Source organism: Tachyglossus aculeatus, chromosome 23 (assembly GCF_015852505.1).
Source record: "Tachyglossus aculeatus isolate mTacAcu1 chromosome 23, mTacAcu1.pri, whole genome shotgun sequence".
NCBI lineage: Eukaryota > Metazoa > Chordata > Mammalia > Monotremata > Tachyglossidae > Tachyglossus > Tachyglossus aculeatus.
In genome coordinates, this window is record NC_052088.1 from 38,866,069 (window position 1) to 38,882,681 (window position 16,613).

General features: G+C 48.2%; 1 protein-coding gene across 1 annotated transcript in view; it reads left to right on the forward strand.

Annotated features, from left to right (window-relative positions):
* ADAMTS6 (ADAM metallopeptidase with thrombospondin type 1 motif 6) overlaps positions 1 to 16,613 on the forward strand; it is a 209,100-nt gene that overhangs the window by 68,815 nt on the left and 123,672 nt on the right. The window lies entirely within an intron of this gene.

The following is a 16,613-nucleotide window of genomic DNA, read 5'->3' on the forward strand; positions in this document are numbered from 1 at the left end:
TCCAGTGGTTGCCCATCCACCTCTGCTTAAAACAAAAACTCCTCACCATTGGCTTTAAAGCAGTCTGTCACCTTCCCCTGTCCTACCTCACTTCACTACTCTCCTACTACAATCCAGCTCGCAAATGTGGCTCTTCTAGTGCTAACTTTGAAGCAGCGTGGTTCAGTGGCAAGAGCCCGGGCTTTGGAGTCAGTGGTCATGGGTTCAAATCCTGGCTCCGCCAGTTGTCAGCTGTGTGACTCTGGGCAAGTCACTTCACTTCTCTGGGCCTCAGTTACCTCATCTGGAAAATGGGGATTAAGACTGTGAGCCCCCCGTGGGACAACCTGATCACCTTGTAACTTCCCCAGACTTACCCAGACTAAGCCCCCCTTTCCTCTTCTCCCGCTCCATTCTGTGTCACCCTGTCTTGCTCCCATTATTCATCCCCCCTCCCAGCCCCATAGCACTTATGGACGCATCTGTCATTTATTTATTTACGTTAATGTCCATCTTCCCGACTCTTGATTGTGAGCTAGTTGTGAGCAAGGAATGTGTCTGTTTACAAGCTCTTAGTACACTGCTGTGCACACGGTAAGCGGTCAATAAATATGATTGAATAATAATAATAATAATAATAGCATTTATTAAGCGCCTACTATGTGCAAAGCACTGTTCTAAGCACTGGGGAGGTTACAAGGTGATCAGGTTGTCCCACGTGGGGCTCACAGTCTTCATCCCCATTTTACAGATGAGGTGACTGAGGCCCAGAGAAGTTAAGTGACTTCCCAAAGCCACACAGCTGACAATTGGCGGAGCTGGGATTTGCACCCGCGACCTCGGACTCCAAAGCCCGTGCTCTTTCCACTGAGCCACGCTGCTTCTCCAAATAGGGGTTTGGAGTTTTGATCGGGCCGTTAGGTTTTGTGTTGTGTACCCCAGGGCAGGAGATGTGGGCTTCAGTCTGTATGAGCCAGCCGTTGCCGCTTCTTCCCATTGCCCCTCCTGTGATGGACCCCCATTTGCCATTCCATCCCGACAGGGGATGAGGTCCTCCCTTCAAGGCCCTACAGAGAGCTCACCTCCTCCAGGAGGCCTTCCCAGACTGAGCCCCCTCCTTCCTCTCCCCCTCTCCACCCCCCCCGCCTTACCTCCTTCCCTTCCCCACAGCACCTGTATATATGTATACATGTTTGTACGGATTTATTACTCTATTTATTTACTTTACTTGTACATATCTATTCTATTTATTTTATTTTGTTAATATGTTTTGTTCTCTGTCTCCCCCTTCTAATAATAATAATAGCGTTTATTTAGCGCTTACTATGTACAAAGCACTGTTCTAAGCGCTAGAGAGGTTACAAGGTGATCAGGTTGTCCCACGGGGGGCTCACAGTCTTAATCCCCATTTTACAGATGAGGTCACTGACCTCACTTGTGAGTGAGGGCTCACTTCTAGACCGTGAGCCCGCTGTTGGGTAGGGACCGTCTCTCTATGTTGCCAACTTGGACTTCCCAAGCGCTTAGTACAGTGCTCTGCACACAATAAGCACTCAATAAATATGATTGATTGATTGATTCCCCCTTTTAGACTGTGAGCCCACTGTTGGGTAGGGACTGTCTCTATATGTTGCCAATTTGTACTTCCCAAGCGCCTAGTACAGTGCTCTGCACATAGTAAGCGCTCAATAAATACGGTTGATGATGATGATGATGATTGATTGATTGAGGTCCTGGCCCAGCAGATCTCTGAGAGCCCTGCCCTCCTCCGTCTTGGCCAAGCCCTCTCACCGGACTTATCCCCCTCTGGTCCAGCCTCCGCCTCGTTACCGTGGAAACGAGCGATGACTCAGGCCACCGGCTCGGACCTTCGAGTCCGCTGGGGAATGGGCAGCCTTCTGGGGGTGAAAGAGATTTGTGGGGTCCGAGGGGGGGAGAAGAGGGCCCTCAAAACAAGCATTGGGAGCTCAACAGGCCTGGTGACTTTTGGAGCAGCTGGATCAACATCGGGATGGAAAGTCACGTCTCCACCAGGTTCCAGCTTCTCAGGGGAGGGGAGAGGTTGAACACAGTGATTAATTTGTTGGTACAGTGTCACTGGTGGAAATGGATGACCTAGGAGCTGAGGAAGAGGTGGGCATGGGGGAGGAGGAGCAAGGGGGGGGGGGAACGTCCCCTTCGATAGTGATGCTAATGAGAATGGGCATTCATTCATTCAATCGTATTTATTGAGCGCTTAATGTGTGCAGAGCACTGTACTAAGTACTTGGGAAGTACAAGTTGGCAACATATAGAGCTGGTCCCAACCCAATATCTGCTTGAATAGACATATGGGCAGAAGGCATTCATTCATTCAATCGTATTTATTGAGGGCTTACTGTGTGCAGAGCACTGTATTAAGTACTTGGGAAGTACAAGTTGGCAGCATATAGAGCTGGTCCCAACCCAGTATCTGCTTGAATAGACAGATGGGCAGAAGGCATTCATTCATTCAGTTGTATTTATTGAGCGCTTACTGTGTGCAGAGCACTGTATTAAGTACTTGGGAAGTACAAGTTGGCAACATATAGAGCTGGTCTCAACCCAATATCTGCTTGAATAGACAGATGGGCAGAAGGCATTCATTCATTCAATCGTATTTATTGAGCGCTTACTTTGTGCAGAGCACTGTACTAAGTACTTGGGAAGTACAAGTTGGCAACATATAGAGCTGGTCCCAACCCAGTATCTGCTTGAATAGACATATGGGCAGAAGGCATTCATTCATTCATTCCATTCATTCATTCATTCATTCACTCACTCATTCAATCGTATTTATTGAGCGCTTACTGTTGCAGAGCACTGTACTAAGCGCTTGGAAAGTACAAGTTGGCAACATATAGAGCTGATCCCAACCCAATATCTGCTTGAATTGACATATGGGCAGAAGGCATTCATTCATTCATTCATTCATTCAATCGTATTTATTGAGCACTTACTGTGTGCAGAGCACTGTATTAAGTACTTGGGAAGTACCAGTTGGCAACATATAGAGCTGGTCCCAACCCAATACCTGCTTGAATAGACATGTGGGCAGAAGGCATTCATTCAGTCGGATTTATTGAACGCCTACTGTGTGCAGAGTACTGTACTAAGCGCTTGGGAAGTCCAAGTTGGCAACATATAGAGACGGTCCCTACCCAACAGCGGGCTCACGGTCTAGAAGGCGGACTCAAGGGCTGGGGGTGGGAGGGGAGTTTTGCTTCCCAGGCTGAATAAATAACTTTTGTTTTAGCTGTGAGTGTATCTGGCAGGGAGGGGAAGAGCCATAGGGAAAGCACTGCCATTCCCCAAAACTACTACTTACGGCCCCCCTGGGTAATTGGAGTCTGTAAAAAAGAAAGGCTTTGTTATGACAGTATTCCGGGGAGGGGAGGACAGGGTGTCAAGTAAGTGTTTCCCTTCTAACCAAAATGGTACTTCTCTGCGAACCATCTCAGGTCACCCCTAGAACCGTAAGAGCAGCGCCCTTTAAGAGAAGCAGCGTGGCTCAGTGGAAAGAGCCCGGGCTTTGGAGTCAGAGGTCATGGGTTCAAATCCTGGCGGCTCTGCCAACTGTCAGCTGGATGACTTTGGGCAAGTCACTTTACTTCTCTGGTCCTCAGTTCCCTCATCTGTAAAATGGGGATTAAAACTGTGAGCCCCACGTGGGACAACCTGATCACCTTGTATCCCCCCAGCGCTTAGAACAGTGCTTTGCACATAGTAAGCGCTTTAAAAAAAAAAAACAAACTGTCAGCTGTGTGACTTTGGGCAAGTCACTTGACTTCTCTGGGCCTCAGTTCCCTCATCTGTAAAATGGGGATTAAGACTGTGAGCCCCACGTGGGACAACCTGATCACCTTGTATCCCCCCCAGCGCTTAGAATAGTGCTTTGCACATAGTAAGCGCTTTAAAAAAAACCAAACTGTCAGCTGTGTGACTTTGGGCAAGTCACTTGACTTCTCTGTGCCTCAGTTCCCTTATGTGTAAAATGGGGATTAAGATTGTGAGCCCCACGTGGGACAACCTGATCACCTTGTATCCCCCCCAGCGCTTAGAATAGTGCTTTGCACATAGTAAGCACTTTAAAAAAAACAAACTGTCAGCTGTGTGACTTTGGGCAAGTCACTTGACTTCTCTGTGCCTCAGTTCCCTTATGTGTAAAATGGGGATTAAGATTGTGAGCCCCACGTGGGACAACCTGATCACCTTGTATCCCCCCAGAGTTTAGAACAGTGCTTTGCACATAGTAAGCGCTTAACAAATACCATTATTATTATTATTATTATTATTATTATTATTATTATGTCCTTGCTGGAGTGTGCTTTGAGAGCTGCAGTGGGGTGCTGTGAGAGTTGCAAGAGCTGGGTCTCTGGGGGTGAAGTCCCTGTGGAAATCTGATGTTCTGGGAGTCTCCCCAAGTCCAGCGAGAACCAGGTCCTCGGAGGCGAGGTCCCTGTTGGCCGGACGAGGGTGGCGAGGAGTGTGGCGAGAGAGGACTCACAGAGGCCTCGGATGGGCCAGTTCCCTCGTCTGTAAAATGATGGGAGTAACAATGATGATGATGATGATGGTATTTGTTAAGCGCTCACTATGTGCAAAGCACTGTTCTAAGCGCTGGGGGGGATACAAGGTGATCAAGGTGTCCCACGTGGGGCTTACAGTCTTCATCCCCATTTTACAGATAGGGGAACTGAGGCTCTGAGAATTTAAGTGACTTGCCCAGGGTCACACAGCAGACATGTGGCGGAGTCGGGATTAGAACCCATGACCTCTGACTCCAAAGCCCGTGCTCTTGCCACTGAGCCACGCTGCTTCTCACAACAATAATGATGATATTCAACATGCAGATCGAGATCCCACTTGGGGCTCACATTCTCAATCCCCATTTTGCAGATGAGGTAACCGAGGCCGAGAGAAGTGAAGTGACGTGTGCCCGAGGTCACACAGCAGACAAGTGAGCCCGCCTGCTAGACTGTGAGCCCACTGCTGGGTAGGGACCGTCTCTAGATGTTGCCAACTTGGACTTCCCAAGCGCTTAGTACCGTGCTCTGCACACAGTAAACGCTCAATAAATAAAATTGAATGAATGAATGAATGAATGTGAGCCCGCTGTTGGGTAGGGACCGTCTCTATATGTTGCCAACTTGGACTTCCCAAGCGCTTAGTACAGTGCTCTGCACACAGTAAGCGCTCAATAAATATGATTGAATGAATGAAGTGGCGGAGCTGGAATTAGCACTGTACTAAGCGCTTGGGAAGTGAAGGTTGGCAACATATAGAGACGGTCCCTACCCAACAGTGGGCTCACAGTCTACTTGTGGAGGAGCGGGATTAGAACCCATGACCTTCTGACTCTCAGACCTGTGCTCTATCCACTATACCGGGCTGCTTCTCTATAAGTAAATAAATAATGATAAATCAATCAGTCAATCATATTTATTGAGCGCTTACTGTGTGCAGAGCACTGTACTAAGCGCTTGGGAAGTCCAAGTTGGCAACATATAGAGACGGTCCCTACCCAACAGTGGGCTCACAGTCTACTTGTGGAGGAGCGGGATTAGAACCCATGATCTTCTGACTCTCAGACTTGTGCTCTATCCACTATACCAGTCTGCTTCTCTATAAGTAAATAAAAAATGATCAATCAATCAATCAATCGTATTTATTGAGCGCTTACTCTGTGCAGAGCACTGTACTAAGCGCTTGGGAAGTCCAAGTTGGCAACATATAGACGGTCCCTACCCAACAGTGGGCTCACAGTCTGCTCGTGGAGGAGCGGGATTAGAACCCATGACCTTCTGACTCTCAGGCCTGTGCTCTATCCACTATACCAGGCTGCTTCTCTATAAGTAAATAAATAATGATAAATCAATCAATCGTATTTATTGAGCGCTTACTGTGTGCAGAGCACTGTACTAAGCGCTTGGGTAGTACAAGTTGGCAACATGTAGAGACGGTCCCTACCCAACAGTGGGCTCACAGTCTACTCGTGGAGGAGCGGGATTAGAACCCATGACCTTCTGACTTTCAGGCCTGTGCTCTATCCACTATACCAGGCTGCTTCTCTGTAAGTAAATAAATAATGATAAATAAATAATAAACACTCAGTAAATACCACTGATTGTTATTTTGGGAGTCTTGGTGGGGTGACTGGCCCCCGCCCGAGTTCCTGCTGCCCGGGGGGCCAGTTTTAAGGGCAGGTGGCTCGGGTCCCATCCACACTACTCTGCCACTGCCACAGATGACATGGGGCTTCGGAGTCAAGAGACCCGAGTTCAGGTCCTTCTTTGGCCCCTGGCCTCCCACGCGATCTTTGACAAGCCCTAAAAATACTAGTAACTAGTATAATACATATTTATTACTCTATTTATTTATTTATTTATTTATTTTACTTGTACATATCTATCCTATTTATTTTATTTTGTTAGTATGTTTGGTTTTGTTCTCCGTCTCCCCCTTTTAGACTGTGAGCCCACTGTTGGGTAGGGACTGTCTCTAGATGTTGCCAACTTGTACTTCCCAAGCGCTTAGTACAGTGCTCTGCACACAGTAAGCGCTCAATAAATACGATTGATGATGATGATGATAGTAACAACAATAACAGTGGCCGCATTTGTTAAGTGCTTAGTGGAAAGAGCCCGGGCTTTGGAGTCAGAGGTCGTGGGTTCCAATCCCGGCTCCGCCACTTGTCAGCTGGGTGACTTTGGGCCAGTCCCTTCACTTCTCTGGGCCTCAGTTCCCTCATCTGGAAAATGGGGATGAAGACTGTGAGCCCCACATGGGACAACCTGATCACCTTGTAACCTCCCCAGCGCTTAGAACAGTGCTTGGCACATAGTAAGCGCTTAATAAATGCCATTATTATTATTATTATTATTATTATTATTATTATGTTCTAAGCACTGCCCACATCCCTGCCCAACATGAAGCTTATCGTGTAACGGGGAAAGAGAATAGGTATTTAACCCCCATTTCACAGACTGAGCCCCCGCCTTACCTACTTCCCCTCCCCACAGCACCTGTATATATGTTTGTACAGATTTATTACTCTATTTTGGTTGTGCGTATTTACTATTCTATTTATTTTATTTTGTTAATATGTTTTGTTTTGTTGTCTGTCTCCCCCTTCTAGACTGTGAGCCCGCTACTGGGTAGGGACCGTCTCTCTATGTTGCCAACTTGGACTTCCCAAGCGCTTAGTCCAGTGCTCTGCACACAGTAAGCGCTCAATAAATACGATTGAATGAAAGGTGAGGAAGAAGGGAAATGACTTACCCAAGGCCATACGGCAGGCAAGTGCTCTGCACACAGTAAACGCTCAATAAATACGATTGAATGAAAGGTGAGGAAGAAGGTAAATGACTTAACCAAGGCCACACAGCAGGCAAGTGGCAGAGCAGTGAGGAGAACCCCAGTCTCCTGACTCTCAATCCTGTGCTCTTCCCGTTGGTTTACACTACTCGTCAACCTCTCTGGGCCTCAGTTTCCTCCTCAGTTTCCTTACAGATGAACATTTTTTGATAGGTAATGGTGTTTGTGGATGGGACTGAGCAAAGTTAAGTGGCCGTGAAACTGGTTGAAGAGTTAATCTGAGAGTTGGCAGGAGGCCAGGGCAAAGCGGGTTGGACCTAATGTAGACTCTCCCACGAGGAGCAGTCTTGGGCCCGGGATTGGCTAGTTTTCCCAATCTGGAGAGGGAATCGGGCTTCCCGGCGGCCTCGGTGAGTTTGAGAAGGGGCCGCGCTTAGTACAGTGCCCTGCACACAGTAAGCGCTCAATAAAGAAGCAGTGCGGCTCAGTAGAAAAGATCCCGGGCTTTGGAGTCAGAGGTCGTGGGTTCAAATCTCGGCTCCGCCAGTTGTCAGCTGTGTGACTTTGGGCAAGTCACTTAACTTCTCTGTGCCTCAGTTACCTCGTCTGTAAAATGGGGATGAAGACTGTGAGGCCCGCGTGGGACAACCCGATCACCTTGTAACCTCCCCAGCGCTTAGAACAGTGCTTTGCACATAGTAAGTGCTTAATAAATGCCATCATTATTATTATTATTATAATAAATACGATTGATTGATTGATTGATTGATCAGGCGGTCAAGACAACCCTGGGACCACGCACTCAGGCCGGGGGAGAGAGAGAAGCAGCGTGGCTCAGTGGAAAGAGCACAGACTGTGTAGAGCTCGTCTCCCCCTTTTAGACTGTGAGCCCACTGTTGGGTAGGGACTGTCTCTATATGTTGCCAACTTGGACTTCCCAAGCGCTTAGTACAGTGCTCTGCACACAGGAAGCGCTCAATTAATACGATTGACTGATTGATTGATTGATTGGGGAGCCAAAGGTCGTGGGTTCGCCACTTAGCTGTGTGACCTTCGGCAACTTACTTCACTTCTCTGGGCCTCAGTTCCCTCATCTAGAAAATGGCAATGTGTGAGCCCCATCTGATTACCTTGTATCTACCCCAGCGCTTAGAACAGTGCTTTGCACATAGTAAGCGCTTAACAAATGCTATAAAAAAAAACGGCAGCCGTGTTTCCGTCCAGTTGGCGAGGATGGGGGCCGTCACAGACCGTGAGAGAGCAGCGGCGTGTGCGTTCATGGCAAGCATCAGCAGTTCCCCAGGGGGTTCAGGAACACCCCAGTCGACAAGTTTCTGCCTTTTGACTAGACTGTGAGCCCACTGTTGGGTAGGGACCGTCTCTATAAGTCGCCAACTTGTACTTCCCAAGCGCTTAGTACAGTGTTCTGCACACAGTAAGCGCTCAATAAATACGATTGATTGATTGATTGATTCCCCGTGGAGGCAGAGGCCGAGGCAGGCCAGTCCGGCACTTGGCGGCAAACGTCGTCCGCTCTGCTCGGCTTCACTGGCCACCGTCTGGGCTCCACCACTTCAGAAGGATGTGGGCAAGTTGGAACGGGTTCAGAGGCCAGCCACAGAAATGATTAAAGGGTGGGGAAAGGAAGAATAAAAACAGAAAGACCGAAAGCACGGAGACCGTATCGCCGGAAGAAGGAAAGACGGGGGCACCGGAATAGCCATCTCCTGGGGCGTTCGGCTACGGAGGTCGGTGAGGACTACTTCCCCGGCCCCCTCAGGAGCAAAGGAATTGGGTGTTCACTACAGTGGGATGTTGTCACCCGTCGTCCGGGGACGGGTTCGTTCAGTGATCGGCGAGGCAAGAGAGAGAGAGAGAGAGGCCGGGGACGGAAAGCCTAAGTTTTATATAAAATTTATTCCACGAGGTGAATTGAATTTATGTAATTGTTTAGGCGCAATGGATTGAGCTTCCCTTTCGGGAGGAATATAATCAATTAGCAATATTAGAGCTTCCCTACGCGGGAGGAACACAATCATCCTTTAATCGCGCGTGGGTGAGTTGGTTAACTCTCACCCATGTGCACTTCCCACTCGGGAAGAATCCACTTACTTTCCCACATGGGAAGAATTCATTACATTCCCCGCGCACGTGGTGGGCGGCTAGCTCTCACAGTGTGCTCTCCCTACATGGGAGGGATCCACTCATGATTCCCATCAGCAGCGGGATACCTGGGTCCCACCCACGAGACACTCACCCGTCCCGCGGCCCTTGCCTCAGTGTGTTGGTTCTGGTTGTAGAGCGGGCATCTGGCCTTCTGAGCAGGGAGAGACACATCGGCTGCTCCTGCTGCTGCGTGTCCTGGTGTTCTGACCCCGAAGGTCAGAGGCGACGGGTATTTATTGCCTGTGCCCCTAGGCCATTCCAGCTTCCGGCCTCAGTCTATCCAATCTCTGCCCTCCCCGCCTCCTCCATCCCTAATTTGATTGGCACGGGGGCGAGGGACACCTTCTGTATTCCCAGCTTGGGCTGTCAATCTAGCAGATTTGGTCGCGGGAGCGGTATCCCACCCTCACTTCCGAGTTCCGCCTGCTGGCTCAGGTGGTCTCGAGATAGCTTTTGACCTTGAGATGGCCGGTACCCGAGGGTCACCTCGGGACAGATGTGTTGAGGCTGGACGGATGGACCGGCCTGGCTCCGGGAGGTGGGTGCCTCGGCTTCTCATTCCCAGCTTTGCCCGTCACGGAATTCCTCTGGGCCTCAGGGTCCCCAGCTGTAAAATGGGGAGGTGCCATATTACAAGTTCGTCGCGAGGATGGAGCGAGGTGGCTGCCGTCACAGCCCTCTGTGCCAGGCCAGGGCTGTAATAATAATAATAATAATAATAATAATGGCATTTATTATTATTAATAATAAAAATAATGGCATTTATTATTATTATTAATAATAATAATGATGGCATTTGTTAAGCGCTTACTATGTGCAAAGCACCGTTCAAAGCACTGGGGAGGTTACAAGGTGATCAGATCCCCCCCTTCTAGATGGTGAGCCCACTGTTGGGTAGGGACCGTCGCTATATGTTGCCAACTTGTACTTCCCAAGCGCTTAGTCCAGTGCTGTGCACACAGTAAGCACTCAATAAATACGATTGAATGAATGAATGAAAGGTTGTCCCACGGCGGGGGGGCTCAAGGTTTTAGTCCCCATTCTACAGATGAGGGAACTGAGGCCTGGAGAAGTGAAGTCACTTGCCCAAAGTCACACAACTGACAGTTGGCGGAGCCGGGATTTGAACCCATGACCTCTGGCTCCAAAGCCCGAGCTCTTTCCGTTGGGCCACGCTGCTATGCGTAAAGCACTGTTCTAAGCATTGGGGAGGTTACAGGGTGATCAGGTTGTCCCATGGGGGGCTCACAATCTTAAAAGAAAATGATGTTGGTATTTGTTCATTCATTCAATCGTATTTATTGAGCACTTGCTGTGTGCAGAGCACTGTACTAAGTGCTTGGGAAGTACAAGTTGTTTAAGCGCTTACTATGTGCCAAATAGTTAAGCGCTAAGTACCTTAATAATTATTATTTTTAGTAACAATAATAATAATGATAGCATTTATTAAGCACTGACTATGTGCAAAGCACTGTTCTAAGCGCTGGGATAGATACAAGGTAATCAGGTTGTCCCACGAGGGGCTCACAGTCTTCATCCCCATTTTACAGCTGAGGGAACTGAGGCCCAGAGAAGTTAAGTGACTTGCCTAAGGTCACACAGCTGACAAGCGCTCAGTACAGTGTTCTGCACACAGTAAGCGCTCAATAAATACAATTAAGTGAAGTGGCAGAGCCGGAATTAGAACCCACAACCTCTGGCTCCCCAGCCCGTGCTATTTCCACTGAGCCACGCTGCTTCTCTGTATTCATTCAATCGTATTTATTGAGCGCTTACTGTGTGCAGAGCACTGTACTAAGCGCTTGGGAAGTACAAGTCGGCAACCTAAAGAGATGGTTCGTACCCAACAACGGGCTCACAGTCTAGATATGAGTTAATAATAATAATGACAGCATTTGTAAAGCGCTTATTATGTGACAAGCATTGCTCTAAGTGCTGGGGAAGATACAAGCGAATCAGGTTGGACACAGTCCCTGTCCCACATAAGGCTCACACTCTTAATCCCCACTTTACAGATGAGGAAACTGAGGCTCAGAGAAGTGAAGTGACTTCCCCCGGTCACCCAGCAGACCGGTGGCGGAGCCGGGATTAGAACAGAGAAGCAGTGTGGCTCAGTGGAAAGAGCCCGGGCTTTGGAGCCAGAGGTCAGGGGTTCAAATCCCGGCTCCGCCAATTGTCAGCTGTGGGACTTGGGGCAAGTCACAACTTCTCTGGGCCTCAGTTACCTCATCTGGAAAATGGGGATGAAGACTGTGAGCCCCCACCATGGGACAGCCTGATCACCCTGTAACCTCCCCAGCACTTAGAACGGTGCCTTGCACGTAGTAAGTGCTTAATAAATGCCATTATTATTATTATTATTATTAGCTCACGTCCTTCTGACTCCCGCTGCTTCCCCATTCCGTGTCCTCCCACCCCAGGTCTCTGTGCAGATTCAAAGTGTGGATTAAGAGAAAGGATTTCTTGTACAGAATTGGGGTGAGAGTGTTTATGCCCCTCCCTTGGGTCTCTCCCCCTCCGGCTTTAGTGCCACCGCACCCTCTCAGCGGGCAAAGTCCGCTTATTAGCGTCTTATTAGCCAGGACAACGACCGGAGGAACGAAAATGGCCAAATTGAAGTTAAATACACTTGAACTCTGGGGTTTGCCTTCACAGAGAAAAACAAAAACCCGCAAAACTCTATAAACGTGAAGGAGAGACGAAATACAAGAGCTCGCGGGTGAAGGACCTTGCATCTGAATGAGCCCTCGGAACGAGATGTTCAAAAACAACCCTGTTGTCGTGCTTTGCTCCCCAGTAACTTCCAATTAGTTTATCTCTCCAAGTTGCCGCCCGAGAGCCTGCCCAGATGATCCAGACTCTTTGGATGTCCTCAGGCCGATTTCAAAGAGACCGAACGCTAATAATAGCGTTTTGCCCTCCCTCTTCCGTCGAGCGACATGGATATTATCCTTTTCCTTTCTTGGTTTAAGTAGCTCTATTTGGTTTTGAGGTTTTTGCGGGCGGCCAAATAAGATGTGTACTTTATTTGAACGCAGAGTGCCGCTGTGGTGTACCACTTTCTGTAAGGCTAAGCAGATGCTGTAGTAAGAATGTAGAAAGAAGTCAGAAGGTCTTTTTATGTGCGGTCCAGCTTGTGAAACGAGTCAAAGGAAATGCCCATACTCTGTCACTAAAGTGCTATAAAAGGTCCCCTTCCATTCTGCCCTTTCCTTTAAAAAGACTTTTCCATTTGATGATTTCCCTGCTCCCCCAGCCCCGAAGTAAGCAACCTTACATAACCTTGCTCCTTCCTTCCCTCCCGGGCAACAAGAGTCAGGAAAAGGTTTGGAGTTGGACCAGTAGACACCCCAGTTATACATCTGGGATCTGCTTTCGGCCGGATTCCCCGCCTTTCCATCTTTGCTGAATTCTGCCTCTCCGGTGGTGGTGGTGGGACCGTGATGGGAGTTCTGAGGCTATGATTGATGGGGCTCCCCCCTAACCCGGACTCAGATGGGTAATTCAATTTCACAAGACCTCTGAATTTCCCCAGAAGAAGCCAACGCTCAGTCAGAACCTGGTTTGGCGTCTGCCCCTTAATTCATCGATTCTTTTTCACTATCGGGAATGTCAGGATGGGGTGGAGCAGGGAGTCAGGGGACTTGGATGGTTCATGCTGGGTCACTGAAGGGAGGGAAGGGTTGGGAGGGAGAGAGAGAGAAGAAAGGGAGGGAGGGAGGATGGATGGATGAATGGATGGATGGATTCAGGTCTCGTTCATTCAGCTTTAGTGACGAGTAAATTGTTGGAAATGATGGGGTGGGGACGTCCTGACACCTCAGGGAGAGTAGGAAAACAATCAATCAATCAATCGTATTTATTGAGCGCTTACTATATGCAGAGCACTGTACTAAGCGCTTGGGAAGTACAAATTGGCAACACATAGAGACAGTCCCTACCCAACAGTGGGCTCACAGTCTAAAAGGGGGAGACAGAGAACAGAACCAAACATACCAACAAAATAAAATAAATAGGATAGAAATGTACAAGTAAAATAAATAAATAAATAAATAAATAGAGTAATAATAAATAAATAGAGTAATAATAAATAAATAGAGTAATAGAGTAATAGAGTAAAACAGGAAATGGAATTCCACTGAAGCATGAAGAAGTTGAGCTGAATGTAGTGAAACAGCACACCCAAGTCCCAACTTTGCCCCGGCCTTAATGGGTGACCTTGGGCAAGCCACTTCACCTCCTGCGCCTCAGCTCCCTCACTTGATAAAGTAAGGAGAAGGTCTTTGAAATCGGGTGCCCCTTGGGAGACAGGGATTGCGTTCGAGCTGATCATCTCGTTTAGCCCGGTGCTTGGACAGATAATAAATCCTTAAGAAATACCCTAACTAGAAAACTGGAGGAATGAGTTGGGAAGAGGGGAGAGGCAAGGGACGGTGAGCAGAGGCCTAGAAAGGTTTAGACGGTCCCTAGTCTTGGGGAGTTTGGAAGTAGAGGTAGGGGAAGTGAAATATGTCATCTGCAAACGTGGCTCCCCCCTCACTCAGAAATGGTTTGGGTGGCCCCGAGACATCTTCCCCTCACCCCAACTCTCCAGAAACCCTGCCTCCTCTTGAGCTGAGACCCCGCTTTTCCCAAGAAATCGCCGCAAACGTCTCCAAGTAGTCGTCCCTCCCTCCTCGCGCTGGCCACCTCACAGTGAAAAACAGGCAATGCAAGCGCAGACTGCGCCCTTCGTGTCAGGTGTTGCTTTTTCTGTGGGAAATGGATTTTGTGCCTTTTTACCGAGGCCCCGAGCCTCATGGTGACGTCATTTTCGCTTTGGCATCTGGTTAAAGAATCATTGTTTCATGGGCAGCGTTGGAAAAGATGGCCTCCTGCGCTAAGTTCGGCTGAATGCCCATCTCTCTGGGTTTCCACTAATGGAAAGTTGCTGGCGTGGGATGTGGTGAGGGTGTCTGAGAGCAAATTTGGGTCCCTTCCCACCCTCCAACCTTTCCCTCTCCCACGGCCGTCTGGGGTGCAATTCTGTCCAGGCACGGCAGGTCCCGGGGGGACTGGGAATCTGGGAATCCCCCCGTCTTACCTCCTTCCCTTCCCCACAGCACCTGTATATATGTTTGTACATCATTCAATCAATCAATCAATCGTATTTATTGAGCGCTTACTGTGTGCAGAGCACTGTACTAAGCACTTGGTAAGTACATGTTGGCAACATCTAGAGACAGTCCCTACCCAACAGTGGGCTCACAGTCTAAAAGGGGGAGACAGAGAACAAAACCAAACATACTAACAAAACAAAATAGAATAGATATGTACAAGTAAAATAAATAAATAAATAAATAGAGTAATAAATATGTACAAACATATATCCATATATACAGGTGCTGTGGGGAAGGGAAGGAGGTAAGATGTGGGGGGGATGGAGAGGGGGATGACGGGGAGAGGAAGGAAGGGGCTCAGTCTGGAGAGGATATTTATTACTCTATTTTACTTGTACATATCTATTCTACTTATTTTATTTTGTTAATATGTTTGGCTTTGTTCTCCGGCTCCCCCTTCTAGACTGTGAGCCCACTGTTGGGTAGGGACCGTCTTTAGATGTCGCCAACTTGGACTTCCCAAGCGCTTAGTCCAGTGCTCTGCACACAGTAAGCGCTTAATAAATACGACTGATTGATTGATTGATTGATTGAAATGCAAGTGGCGTTTTGGAGTGGGAATGGGAGCCCGAAACAGAAGTTGCGAACCTCTGCAGGTGGGGACTGCCGCAGCCTTGAGCTCCTAGGGATTCGCTTTCACCTTCGTTTCCCACTGGCAGGCGACCCCCTGGCTTATGGAGAAGCAGCGTGGCTCATTGGAAAGAGCCCGGGCTTTGGAGTCAGAGGTCATGGGTTCGAATCCTGGCTCCGCCAATTGTCAGCTGTGTGACTTTGGACAAGTCACTTCACTTGTCTGGGCCTCAGTTACCTCATCTGGAAAATGGGGATGAAGACTGTGAGCCCCCCGTGGGACAACCTGATCACCTTGTAACCTCCCCAGCACTTAGAACAGTGCTTTGCACATAGTAAGTGCTTAATAAATGCCATTATCATTATTATTATTATTATTATGGCCAGAGGCCGGCCACTTAGGGCTGCTTATGAGAAGCAGCGTGGCTCAGTGGAAAGAGCCCGGGCTTCGGAGTCAGAGATCATGGGCTCCAATCCCAGCTCCGCCACTCATCAGTTGTGTGACTTTGGGCAAGTCACTTCACTTCTCTGGGCCTTAGTTACCTCATCTGTAAAATCTATAAATGTCTATAAATCTGTAATATCGTAGCTTTTAAAAAACTACTGTGTTGCTAATAGGAAGGAATATGCAGGATTTTGGGGGGAAGAAATAGTAGTGAAGGAAAAATCGTATCACTGACTATAATTTTAGTTTTTGGTCTATACCACAGAAGTGCAAACTATTGACTTGGATGAAAAGTGTCACAGTCTTCTAGACTGTGAGCCCACTGTTGGGTAGGGATCGTCTCTATATGTTGCCAACTTGGACTTCCCAAGCGCTTAGTCCAGTGCTCTGCACACAGTAAGCGCTCAATAAATACGATGAATGAATGAATAAATAAAATGGGGATTAAGACTGTGAGCCCCCTGTGGGGCAACCTGATCACCTTGTAACTTCCCCAGTGATTAGAACAGTGCTTTGCACATAGTAAGTGCCTAATAAATGCCATTATTATTATTATTATTATTGTTGTGCCAGCAGTGCTGAATCAATCAATCAATCAATCATATTTATTGAGCGCTTACTGTGTGCAGAGCACTGTACTAAGCTCTTGGGAAGTCCAAGTTGGCAACATATAGAGACGGTCCCTACCCAACAGTGGGCTTACAGTCTAGAAGGCTGAAAATAATAATAATAATAATGATGATGGCATTTAGTAAGCGCTTACTATGTGCAAGGCTCTGTTCTAAGCGCTGGGGAGGTTACAATCAATCAATCATATTTATTGAGCGCTTACTGTGTGCAGAGCACTGTACTAAGCGCTTGGGAAGTAAAAGTTGGCAACATATAGAGACAGTCCCTACCCAGCAGTGGGCAGGTTGTCCCACGGGGGACTCACAGTCTTAATCCCCATTTTCCAGATG